Consider the following 10,933-nt stretch of genomic DNA (forward strand, 5'->3'; position numbering starts at 1 on the left):
AACACCACCTATATCAAGTTTGCAATGGATTTATGTTACCCATTTACTATGCAATTTTTGACAAACCTGCTCCTAAGATTTCCTCACAAGCACAGATTGACTTGACAGCCGTAGGAACCTGGTTTGGAGAAGAAAAATTTACATATGTAAGATTTTTCGGTAGTCATGCCAAGGCTCATGTCCTCCCCTTATATATACCCGACAAACTATTGGCTCGAGAGATAGCATATCAGCTTACATCCGAAGGAGTTACACAGACTCTAAGGAATAAAAAGAAGCAAGTCTGGCCTCCTTTTCCTCTAAGGTGTGGTGTTTACACTCTGCATGACTACAAGCATGCAGAGAAAGAAGCAGAAAAGATAAATACACTGAATCTCGCCACTCTTCCTAACAGACGATTTGATCCAAACAAAGTCGTCTATAATGCACTAGAACAGGCAAAACTCACTAAATTTGAACATAAAAATGATGAGTTTGATGACCTATTCTCCTGGGCCGAGTCATTATTTCAGGTTCAAGCGCTAGCTAAAATGAGATATCACGACGACGGGTTAGTCGAATTTAACAAACTTAGAGAGCAGAGGTTGCAAACTCTGCCTCTAGATTTGTTAGCCACTACCTCAATGACACAGTCAAGCGAGCCTGAACAACGACTTACCAACGAACCTCCTGCTACATCAGAAATTTTTGAAGAGGAAGTGCAGAGGAAAGAACAAGAGGAAGCGCAGAGGAAAGAACAAGAGAGAATATGTGAAGAGGAACAGAAAAGGCAGCAGGAGCAGAGCAGCAAGGATGTGAATGTCGATACCCAGATTGACCCAAGGTTGCTCCAGGAATGGCAGCAATTCGATTCAATCATAAGCAATCTAGAAAGCTCAAGGGAAGCCGATACATCCAAAGCGGCCGATACACAGGATACAGCATCAAAAGAGGTTCCAAGTGAAGGAACCAGCGGTCTACCCCCTACTACAGACTTAGAAATAATTCCCAAAGATCCTTCGGATCAAATCATTTTGCAAGTGGAGGATATACCTCCATTGGATGTCTTTTACAGCCCAAAGCACATGGTCGTAGTAAAGCGACAGAGGAAAAGGAGAAGAATTGATCAACCTTCCCTGTTCCCTGAACAAACAGTGATAGCCAACATAGTTTGGAAGGAGGATTTTAATCCTTCTGATGACCTAACAAAATTGTCCCAATATGCTGGAGCCTATTCGGCGGCCACCATGGACAAGGCATCGGAAGTGAGTAATTTGTTAAAAGAAAAAGACCAGGCAATCGCTTCGTTACAAGCACAGCTATTGGAGGCACAGCAGAAAGCAGAACAATTAGAACAGCAATTGTCCACACAGCAACAGATAAATAATCAATTGAACAAGCAGTTGCATGAAGAGAAACAGAGGGTAGATTCGAGTGTGATTCAAAAGCAGAAAGAACTATCGGAGGCATTAGCAAAATTGAAAGCAATGAATGAACAGATGGTAAAGACAAAAGATGAGCAAATTGCTCAATTATCGGGTCAAATAGAGAAGTTCAAGAGTCTTCCGCAGCCTACCGATTTCAGAGCAGAAGCACTACAGATTAATAAGGCACTGGTAACACAAATAAGATTATTATGTCATAAAATTGCTCAAGTTGAACCCCTGTGTGACATAACAACATCAATAATCGATAAATCAGTCGATGCTAGACAAGACTTAGAGCAGGCCGATGAGACCTTAACAAATTTTCTTAATTGGCAAGACACTAATGAGGGACAGGCAGCAAATTTGCCCAAAATCTTAGAATCCCATAAAGAAATCCTATTTATGGAGTGGCAGTCCCAGTTAATGAAGGCAAAGAGAGCAGTTCCTAGATGCAAATTATCCACAAGTGTTATGTACCTAGGGGGGATAATATGGGGTACCAAGGGAGGTACCCAAGGTAATAAGGTAATAATGGGATGGGCCATAGTAATAAATAAGGTGGTTAACCCATGTCATGTAAGGGACCACAAGTAATTAATAATAATGTAATGGGCCCATGGTATTAGTTGATGGTATGAGGAAACCATGGTAATGATGCATGGTATTGTATGTATGAGGCCTATATAAAGGCTAGAGACTCCACATATGAAGATGAAGAGAAGTATTCTTGTATGAACAGGCATATGGCTTGTGGAGTGTTCTCCTTCCTTAAGGAGTGAATGTATGGTGTTGCCCTACCTTAAGGGTTTTGATCAATAAAGTGAATCATTTCATATTATTTCTGGGTTTATTTCCATTATCATATATTTCTAGGTTAGATCTACAACAAGTGGTATCAGAGCTATAACAAGTGGTATCAGAGCACTTTCTTGGGCAAACCGTGGAGAATTTTTTTTTTCATTTTTGCAGGGATTTTTTGGGTGGCGAATTTGCAGATCAGATATGTACGTTTTGGTGCAAGATCTATAGAATCTAATTGCAGATCTGTATTCCTTGTGCAAAAATAGCTGATTTCAAAAAAAAAATCGATTGAATCGGAATCCGGATGAAGGAGATATCACTGAATTAAAATTCAGTGGGGTTGCAGACAATTTTCAGGACAGCGAATTTGCGGCGCAGATCTAGAAGTCTTGGTGCTAGATCTGTAAGATCTAATTGTAGATCTGGAATCCTTGTGACAAAACACCTGATTTCAAAAAAAAAAATCAGGCGAATCGGAGTCCGGATGAGGAAGATATCGCTGATTTAAAATCAGCTCTTTTTTCAGAAATTTTGGGTGACAGCGGGAAAGTTGCAGCGCAGATCTGGAATTCTAGTGCCTGGATCAAAATTTCTAACACATGGGCAGATGCAGAAGGGTTGTTCCATTTCCAAAAACAGGTCATAATAAGAATTCTGAGCAATATTGACGAAACTGTGACATTTTCAAATTTTCGCCAAGTTAGTGAATTTTTCTCAAACCCTCTTCATGGAAAAGTTTACAGGAAAAGATGATGGCCCTACTATTGAAGAATTCATACAAAGAATAAAGTCTAAATATGAGATATGTTGGAAAATTTCAGTACGGTTTCATTTGGCAGACGAGGCTGACAAATGGTTTTCATCACTTGACTACCGGCAGATGGTCAAACTTTCAGACGCAGAATTTGAAAAAGTCTTTTTGGACCAATGGTCTCGGGCTAGAAAAAAGGAGAAGGAGACACATAAGGGGTTAATTCCTACTGGTATATCCTTATTGCAGATTCATGGATTGATTCAGAAAGAGAGGATCATTGTTTCTATCAATCCTAGTTGTAAACATAATTTTATCAGTGTTAATTTGGCAAAAAAATTGCAAGTCCCAGCCAAACAAATTGAACATACACAGGTTGATCATGAGGATGTTCAAGTGTACAAGGATTTGAAGATTTCTATGGATAAGTATGTGTTTCATGGTGATTTTTATGCTTCAGAGATGGATAATATCGATGTTGTTTTGGGATATCCTTGGATGGAATCGGTGGGTACTATCAATATTAATGTGCAGAAGAAATTCCTGAAGCTATGGTATAAAAAGAAGAAAATTACATTACAGGATATTTCCATCCATAAACAGGTAGAGCACATGGAGGCTGAAGCAGAAGATGTTCAAGGGACCGACATATCAGATGATGAGCCTTTGATGACCGACAATCAAACACAAACAGAGGCTGCAGAAGAAAAGGTTACAGGTGATGATACATCAGAGGAGGGCTCAGTGGTTGAAGTCATATTGACAAAGAAGACACCACAACAAGCACCACAGCAGGGTGAAGTCAAGCAAAAGCCATCGTGGGTTAAAACTTCAACATATCATCACCCACATCACCCAGCGAGACAACCATCAAGATGGAAACCAAGTCGTCACATGACGGATCGCGAGGAGAGACGATCCACCCACTGCACATCAACACAGAAGAGCTGCCACGGTCAACTTCCATCTCAAGCGAGCGAGGCACCAGCGAGATCGAGGGTTCACCTTTCTCTTGGATGGCTAGATGCACGTGGATGGTATCAATGGACTACTCTTTTGAGTAGATCTTATTATTTATGTTCTTCCCATGTTTCGGGGACGAAACATGTTTAGGGGGGTGGAATGTTATGTACCTAGGGGGGATAATATGGGGTACCAAGGGAGGTACCCAAGGTAATAAGGTAATAATGGGATGGGCCATAGTAATAAATAAGGTGGTTAACCCATGTCATGTAAGGGACCACAAGTAATTAATAATAATGTAATGGGCCCATGGTATTAGTTGATGGTATGAGGAAACCATGGTAATGATGCATGGTATTGTATGTATGAGGCCTATATAAAGGCTAGAGACTCCACATATGAAGATGAAGAGAAGTATTCTTGTATGAACAGGCATATGGCTTGTGGAGTGTTCTCCTTCCTTAAGGAGTGAATGTATGGTGTTGCCCTACCTTAAGGGTTTTGATCAATAAAGTGAATCATTTCATATTATTTCTGGGTTTATTTCCATTATCATATATTTCTAGGTTAGATCTACAACAAGTGGTATCAGAGCTATAACAAGTGGTATCAGAGCTATAACAACAAGTAATTTGATTGAATTAATTAACAATACTCTCTATTTATCTAATATGATCTCTCAGTGTGCACCAGGTAAATTATTATCGGCCAAAACATTGGAGAAATCATGTTATCAAGAGCTCGAAAAGAATGGGAGATTGATCACAGGTATTAAAAGTTTAACTTGGGACACCTATTGGTTGTTCCTAGTAAAACCATACAGCCAGAGAGCTGCCCTCAAGTGCCTAACAGATGCAATCGAGTGTATCATTCCTGATATACACGATGCCACCTATGCTACTCAACTCAATTCTCGTCTCAGCTGCCCTCAAGAAGTGGAACCGATGCTAGCGATATGCCAACTCAGGTCGAAAGGCAAACAACCAGAGTGATGAATCATGTTGCCGACTACCAGATTGCTATGGGGGAGATATTCAAGATCAAGTTGTACCAATTTAGTAGCATTTTAATTTTGTAGTTAGTTTAATTAAGTATTTATAGACACTTTCATGTATTTAGAAGGGGTCGTAAGTTTTTGTATATGACTTAAACCTGAAGTTGCACTACTGTACTTCAAGTATATTTTTTTATAAAGACTGGGCCAATTATTCCAATTTTGATAACGAAGCTTTTATGTGGATGTGCACTACTGCCTTTATTTAAAAGTATTTCTGAGTCGGAAGAAGGAATTCGAATTGCGATTGATGTTGGGAATGATTTGCAGCTCATATGGTACTACTATCTATGTCTGAATTCATTCTTTTTATGTGAATTGTTATTTGATCATTCTTGCTATTATTGAATATATGCATGTGTTTTAACAACATTCTTTATACTTTCCACTATTGGATGTTTACAACGTGCTTTTCTTCTAATCATACATGTATCAGTAATATAAAAAGATAAGTGTAACAATGTTTTATTAATTACTTTGTTCAACTATTTGAACAAAGCAATTATTATATGAATGAATGTCTATGTTTATTGAATAGAGTCATCTATATGCCTATTGATGAACAAAGATCATCAAACGTTGCACTTAAGATTAGAAGCTTCCCGGGATAGAATAGTCATTTATATTTTCGCCTTTAGATTAAGTCATCCATTCATTATCACTTATTAGAAAACTAGTCACTCATCCATCGCCTTTTTATTCATTACTGGCAAACTGGTCCCATTATATCCAGTCGAAGCCACCATCCCAAACGAAAAAGGAGTTGTATTAAGGTCCGGACCAGGTGGTTATCCCCCGATGTTGATGCAACGATTTTCGAGGCATCAACACCAATACAAGGCTTTAGACCACTAATGCTCAATAAGTTATAAATTTGATGGATATATGGAGAAAACTAACTATACCAGCGGATTGCATATATAAACATACATCAATGGCTAGCTACAGGCAGCAAAAGAGAATATTGACTGTACTGGAAAATGCATATATGACCACATATGGATGGCTGGTTACAGGCAGCAAAGAAGCTTGCAAATCTAATATATCAAAGCAGAGATAAGATGACAGTTATCTGGCCTTAGACACAAAGAGAACATGAACAAGTTGTTCAAGTGCAAGCATAGAACAACAAAGAGAATAGAAATTGAACATATAATGGCAGAAGAAGCTTATATTGCTAGAATGAAGATGAGAAGCATGAATGAATAGAGGAGGAATAATCTCCAATGGTTGAACCCCTATTACATCTAGTTTTCAGCCTTTTATAGGCTTTTACAATGCTCCTGAGCTCTCAAAGGCTCAGAGTGTCTTAATCCATCCTCCCTGTCTCTTCAACAACTTTGATGCCCTCTAGGCAAGCATGGCTTCGGAGGTTTCTTCTTCTGATAGAAGAGTAACCGCTTTCTGATATTTTGGGTGCGCTGGCAGGGAGCTCTCTCTTACCAGACATGTCCACGATCACTTATGTTGTTTTCGGCTGTGTCACACTGTTGATGCACCATGATGTATATGTTTTGGGCTGTGTTGTGCTATAGATGCCCATGATATTTCTGTTTCGGGCTAGTTGCGTTGTCCGCTCCATGATCTATGTTGTTGTGGATGTGTTGGGCATGCTGTGTTGCATTGCGCTGCTTCTCGACCTCTGTTTCTCTTTAAAATGTTTAATAATGAGTGTTTTCTGTTTTACACAGAAAACACTGCAATACTGTAAACTCTCGCCAATATCTGTTCCTTTCGGACTTTAAAAGTCCTTAAACATGGCATATATATTTATCAGGTCCACCCTTTGGGTCACTGTCGCCTATCGCAGACGGCCTGGTCCCTTTGTTCCCTTCGTATTTTGCAATATGGCAAAAACATTAAAAACATGAAAAATCGGCCTTTGTGGACCTGAAAATATATATATTTCACCTCCGAAACCCATCAGGTCTACCCTTGTCGCTATTGCAAGTCGCATTTGGCTTGTTCCCTGTGTATTTCGTTAAACACGAAAATACATGAAATTCATTGAAAAATGGCTTTCCCCGGACCTGAAATATTATATAATATCATTCTCGAACCCTTGCGGTCTAGGCTTTATCGCATCGGCACTGCCCAAGGCTCCCTTTGTATTTTTGTTATATAATGAAAATACGTGAAAATACATTAAAACGGCCTTCCCGCGGATCTCAAATTTTATATATTTCAACTCATAATGCCGATGGGTCCGGTTATCGGGTCGTTGTCACATATATGTAAAGGCCCCGCCCCTTGGTCAGCGTCGATGCAATCTGATCGCAATCGCATATCGCTCCTACCCCGGGCTGTTTGTAAGCGCTCCATGCTATCTCCAATAGCGACCGTCGATCACAATCGTTGTTTCCCTTGGGCCCACGCCGATTTCCACCGATTGCCTGTGCCGATGCGACCCGCCGATCAAATCTGGACCGTTGATCAGCCAGATCTGACGGCTGTTGTGCTTTCTCATTTTAAGCCTACGACACATGGTTTTTCACTAATTTTTTAGTGTTTTGGCCTCCCGATAGTGTTCTTCCTCCCCTTTAAGGGCTTTCCTCCTGCGCTAGTTCTGATTTTTGAATGATCTTTAAGCAAATGCTGAAGATTTCAAGAGCATTTTTGGATCTCTTGGGATGATTTTAAGCAAATTTGGAAACTTTAAGAGCATATATGGATCCAATTTTGGGCCTTTTGCTAGCGAGGCTAACATGAACCATTGGTCCACATCATGCCTCCAAGCAATCCAAACATGATTGGATCCCATGCCCATCTCAGACTCAACTTGCTACTAGTAGATCCACCTGGATCCCAATGCCACCATGGCCAATCATTGCCCAAATCCCTTAGCTCAGACTGTGCTTTATGTCTGGCTATAATAGTTGCTCCATTAAGAGAATACCAACTCATCACCTCTCTCCAATCCAACCTCAAGCGTAGGTCGAGGTCAACCCCACCCTGCTGACGCTGGGTTAGTGCTACTGAAATACTGATGAACTATCGGTCCACATCCCACTGCCCACTGAAACATATAGTAACCACCTCATCTAAGTGTCCCTATTGTATTGTGCCCCAAACTAAGGTTGATACTCCATCAAAAGGATACCAACTCACGATCTCCCACCAATCTAAGGCATGGACTCTGACGTAAGGAACAAGTCTACTATGATAATGTTGGTCCACGCTCAACTCATTCTGCTCTACCTGGTCAATCAACAACATCCACTTATAGAATCCTACCTCTCTCCCTATAATGGGTACGAGTTGCCAAACTGTGTTGCACGCCCTGTCTATGTACACCTGGAGAGGGTTGCTACCTAAAAATGTTGCAGCTTTGCTAGCTTCCACTACATTTGTTTGCACCTCATCAATGGGTAGACCCAAAGATGGATACACTGCCATCTCCCTCGTTTGGGAGGAAACTCCACGCTCCTCCAGTCTACCAATCTCCTACCAAATTGTCGTGTCATGCACCAACACCTCCTGAGGACAAGTGTCTACGAATACTACCACCTCGCTAGTTGTTTGTACGTCTCTCCGCTCCCCATCAATGGTTGACCCCAAAGGTGGTTGCTCATCCATCACGACCTCAATATGAACCTCCATCTGCCTCTCCCCAGTAGGCTCATCATGCATATTGTGCACATCATCCTCCTCGAATGACTCATGCTCCACCATATGCTGCTCATGCTGAATCATAATTGGTGACTCCTCATCTTGAATCTCCCATAGGTTCCACTAACTACTCATCATAAAAATCTGGCCTACTGTCAACAACTCTACATGACTCGTGCCCCTCGGAGGCATCCTTGTATGAACCCATGGAATCATCCAAAGAAGAATCCTCACCCTGAATGTCAGAAGGAATATCCACTTGCTCTACCTCTATCATCTCCTCAGTGTCACTCAAGCATGAGTGATCATGTCCCCAAGGTCCTTTGTAGATGAATCAAAGTCCCTTACTCCTCAACTTATTCTTATTGCATGATCCACCAAACCTGAGTAGCTCCTCCCTGGTCAACTGTCTCCTGAACAGCCCAATGTTTTTCTCAACCAACCTTTCGGCCAGTTCATAAGCAACAGGTGAAACCAGTTTTTCTCTCCTCGAAATGGTCAACAATCGAGCCCGCAAATCCCTACAAATGGCATCAGGATCTCCCATGACTGAAGGCATAATGGACAACACATTTGCTATGACCGTGTCAAGGTGATGTTTCTTATTGTTAAAGAAACATTGGAACTTCTGATGGATCAAGTCATCACACCCCAAATCAAGCATAATGTCATAAGTTCTAACCAGGGCCATGGGTTTTAGAATCTCAAGCTTCTTCCCAAAAGTAGGACCCTCGCTGTTATCCAAATCCCGAAAGGTCTCTACTATAGTCTTCCTCATGATGTCATCACTGTAAGGAGGTATAGGAGCACTGAACCTCATAATGTTATTAAGACAAGATGCAACTGGAAGTCTAACCCCTTCACAAGGTTCCTCCAAGAACTTGGGTTGTATGAGAGCAAGCATAGATAGTTTTAGAGCCCAAATAAATTTCTTCTGCTCTAATTGTTTCACTTCAGAAAGGAGTGCATTCAATTCATCTAATTTGAAAAGAACTTTCCAGGTGACCCTCACGTGCTTCAAATTTGTCTCGAGTTTCAAGTTTGTGTGCCCTATTTCTTGTCCATTCTACACATCTCTCGATTGTTCTTTATGAAGAATGGCATAAACCCCCTTTGAGAAGGGTTTGTTGTTTGTTGATGCTGGTTTATTAAGGGAGTTTGATCCACGTGGATATTGGTGGCCACTTGCCTATTCCACCTAGACACCCCATTCAGTTTCATCTGTTTCCTTGTTCATTTTAGCATTTACTATTTTAGTATTTTTTTGAGTCCTAAACTTCCAGAGCAGTTTTGACCCCCTAAACGGGGTTTTTTTGGGGTCCACGGCAAGCCCATAGCCTTAGGCAAGGGCTTGCGGTGAAACCTGTAGTACTCAGTGAGACCTTTTCAACAAGGTATCGTACACGCCAAACAGAGATAATATGACCAAGTTACGACCCCGGGAAGTTGGATGCCCAACTAACCCCAACGAGGCCCACAAACTCTTGGTGTTACATCTCCTGGGGTTAGGGTTTTGGTTGTTTAGGGTTTTATCATGTTTTCCAATAATAAATAGGCCCTTGAGCCTCATTGTAACACAGTTCAGAGGCATGTAGCCACCACATCTCTTCTCAAAGATAAGCTACCATCGCCCAAGCTATCTTATTTCCATTCTGTTTGTAAGCATAGTTCAATGTTTTTCTATTAATGAAATGAAGTGTTTTTCTGTTGCATCTCTGTGTTTATGATTATATCTGTAAGTTGTTGTGTTCATGTTTAAGTTCGTATCAGTGGTATCAGAGCGGTCTGCTCTTTCTCTGTTTTTCTTTGCATGTCCCCAATGAGGTCAGGGTAAGGAGTTAGGATTTGATCTGGTTGAACCATTGCAAGATCAGCCTCATAAAACCCGAGGACCTCCCATGGTAGAAGAAAAGAAAGATGAGGGGGCAGGAGATCCTTTCAAAATGTTGCTCAAGGAAGCCCTTAAGTGACAGAGGGATGCAATGATGGATAACTTTGCCCAGATCCTTCGACGGCTACCCATAGGCGATGCATCTTCATCTAACAACCATCCTGGAGGTGCCACTCCTTTTAAGGTACAAGTTAACTTTGATATTCCCATATTCGAAGGCCTAATAGATGCAGATGCCGTAAATAAATGGTTAAATCTATTGGAAGGATATTTTTCAATTCATGACTTTTCCAATCGAGAAAAGATTACTTTTGCATTTCTTAAAGCCACCCTACACGTCAAGGACTGGTGGGAAACCTACTATGAAAAAAAGGACTAGAGTGAACCCTTGTTGTTTTCAATTGCACCCACTTGGAACTCTTTTCGAGACGCCATCAAGGAACAATATTAACTTGTCA

This window comes from Pinus tabuliformis, chromosome J, assembly GCF_031772625.1.
Source record: "Pinus tabuliformis cultivar Carrire ecotype Pingquan chromosome J, CPIR1, whole genome shotgun sequence".
Lineage (NCBI taxonomy): Eukaryota > Viridiplantae > Streptophyta > Pinopsida > Pinales > Pinaceae > Pinus > Pinus tabuliformis.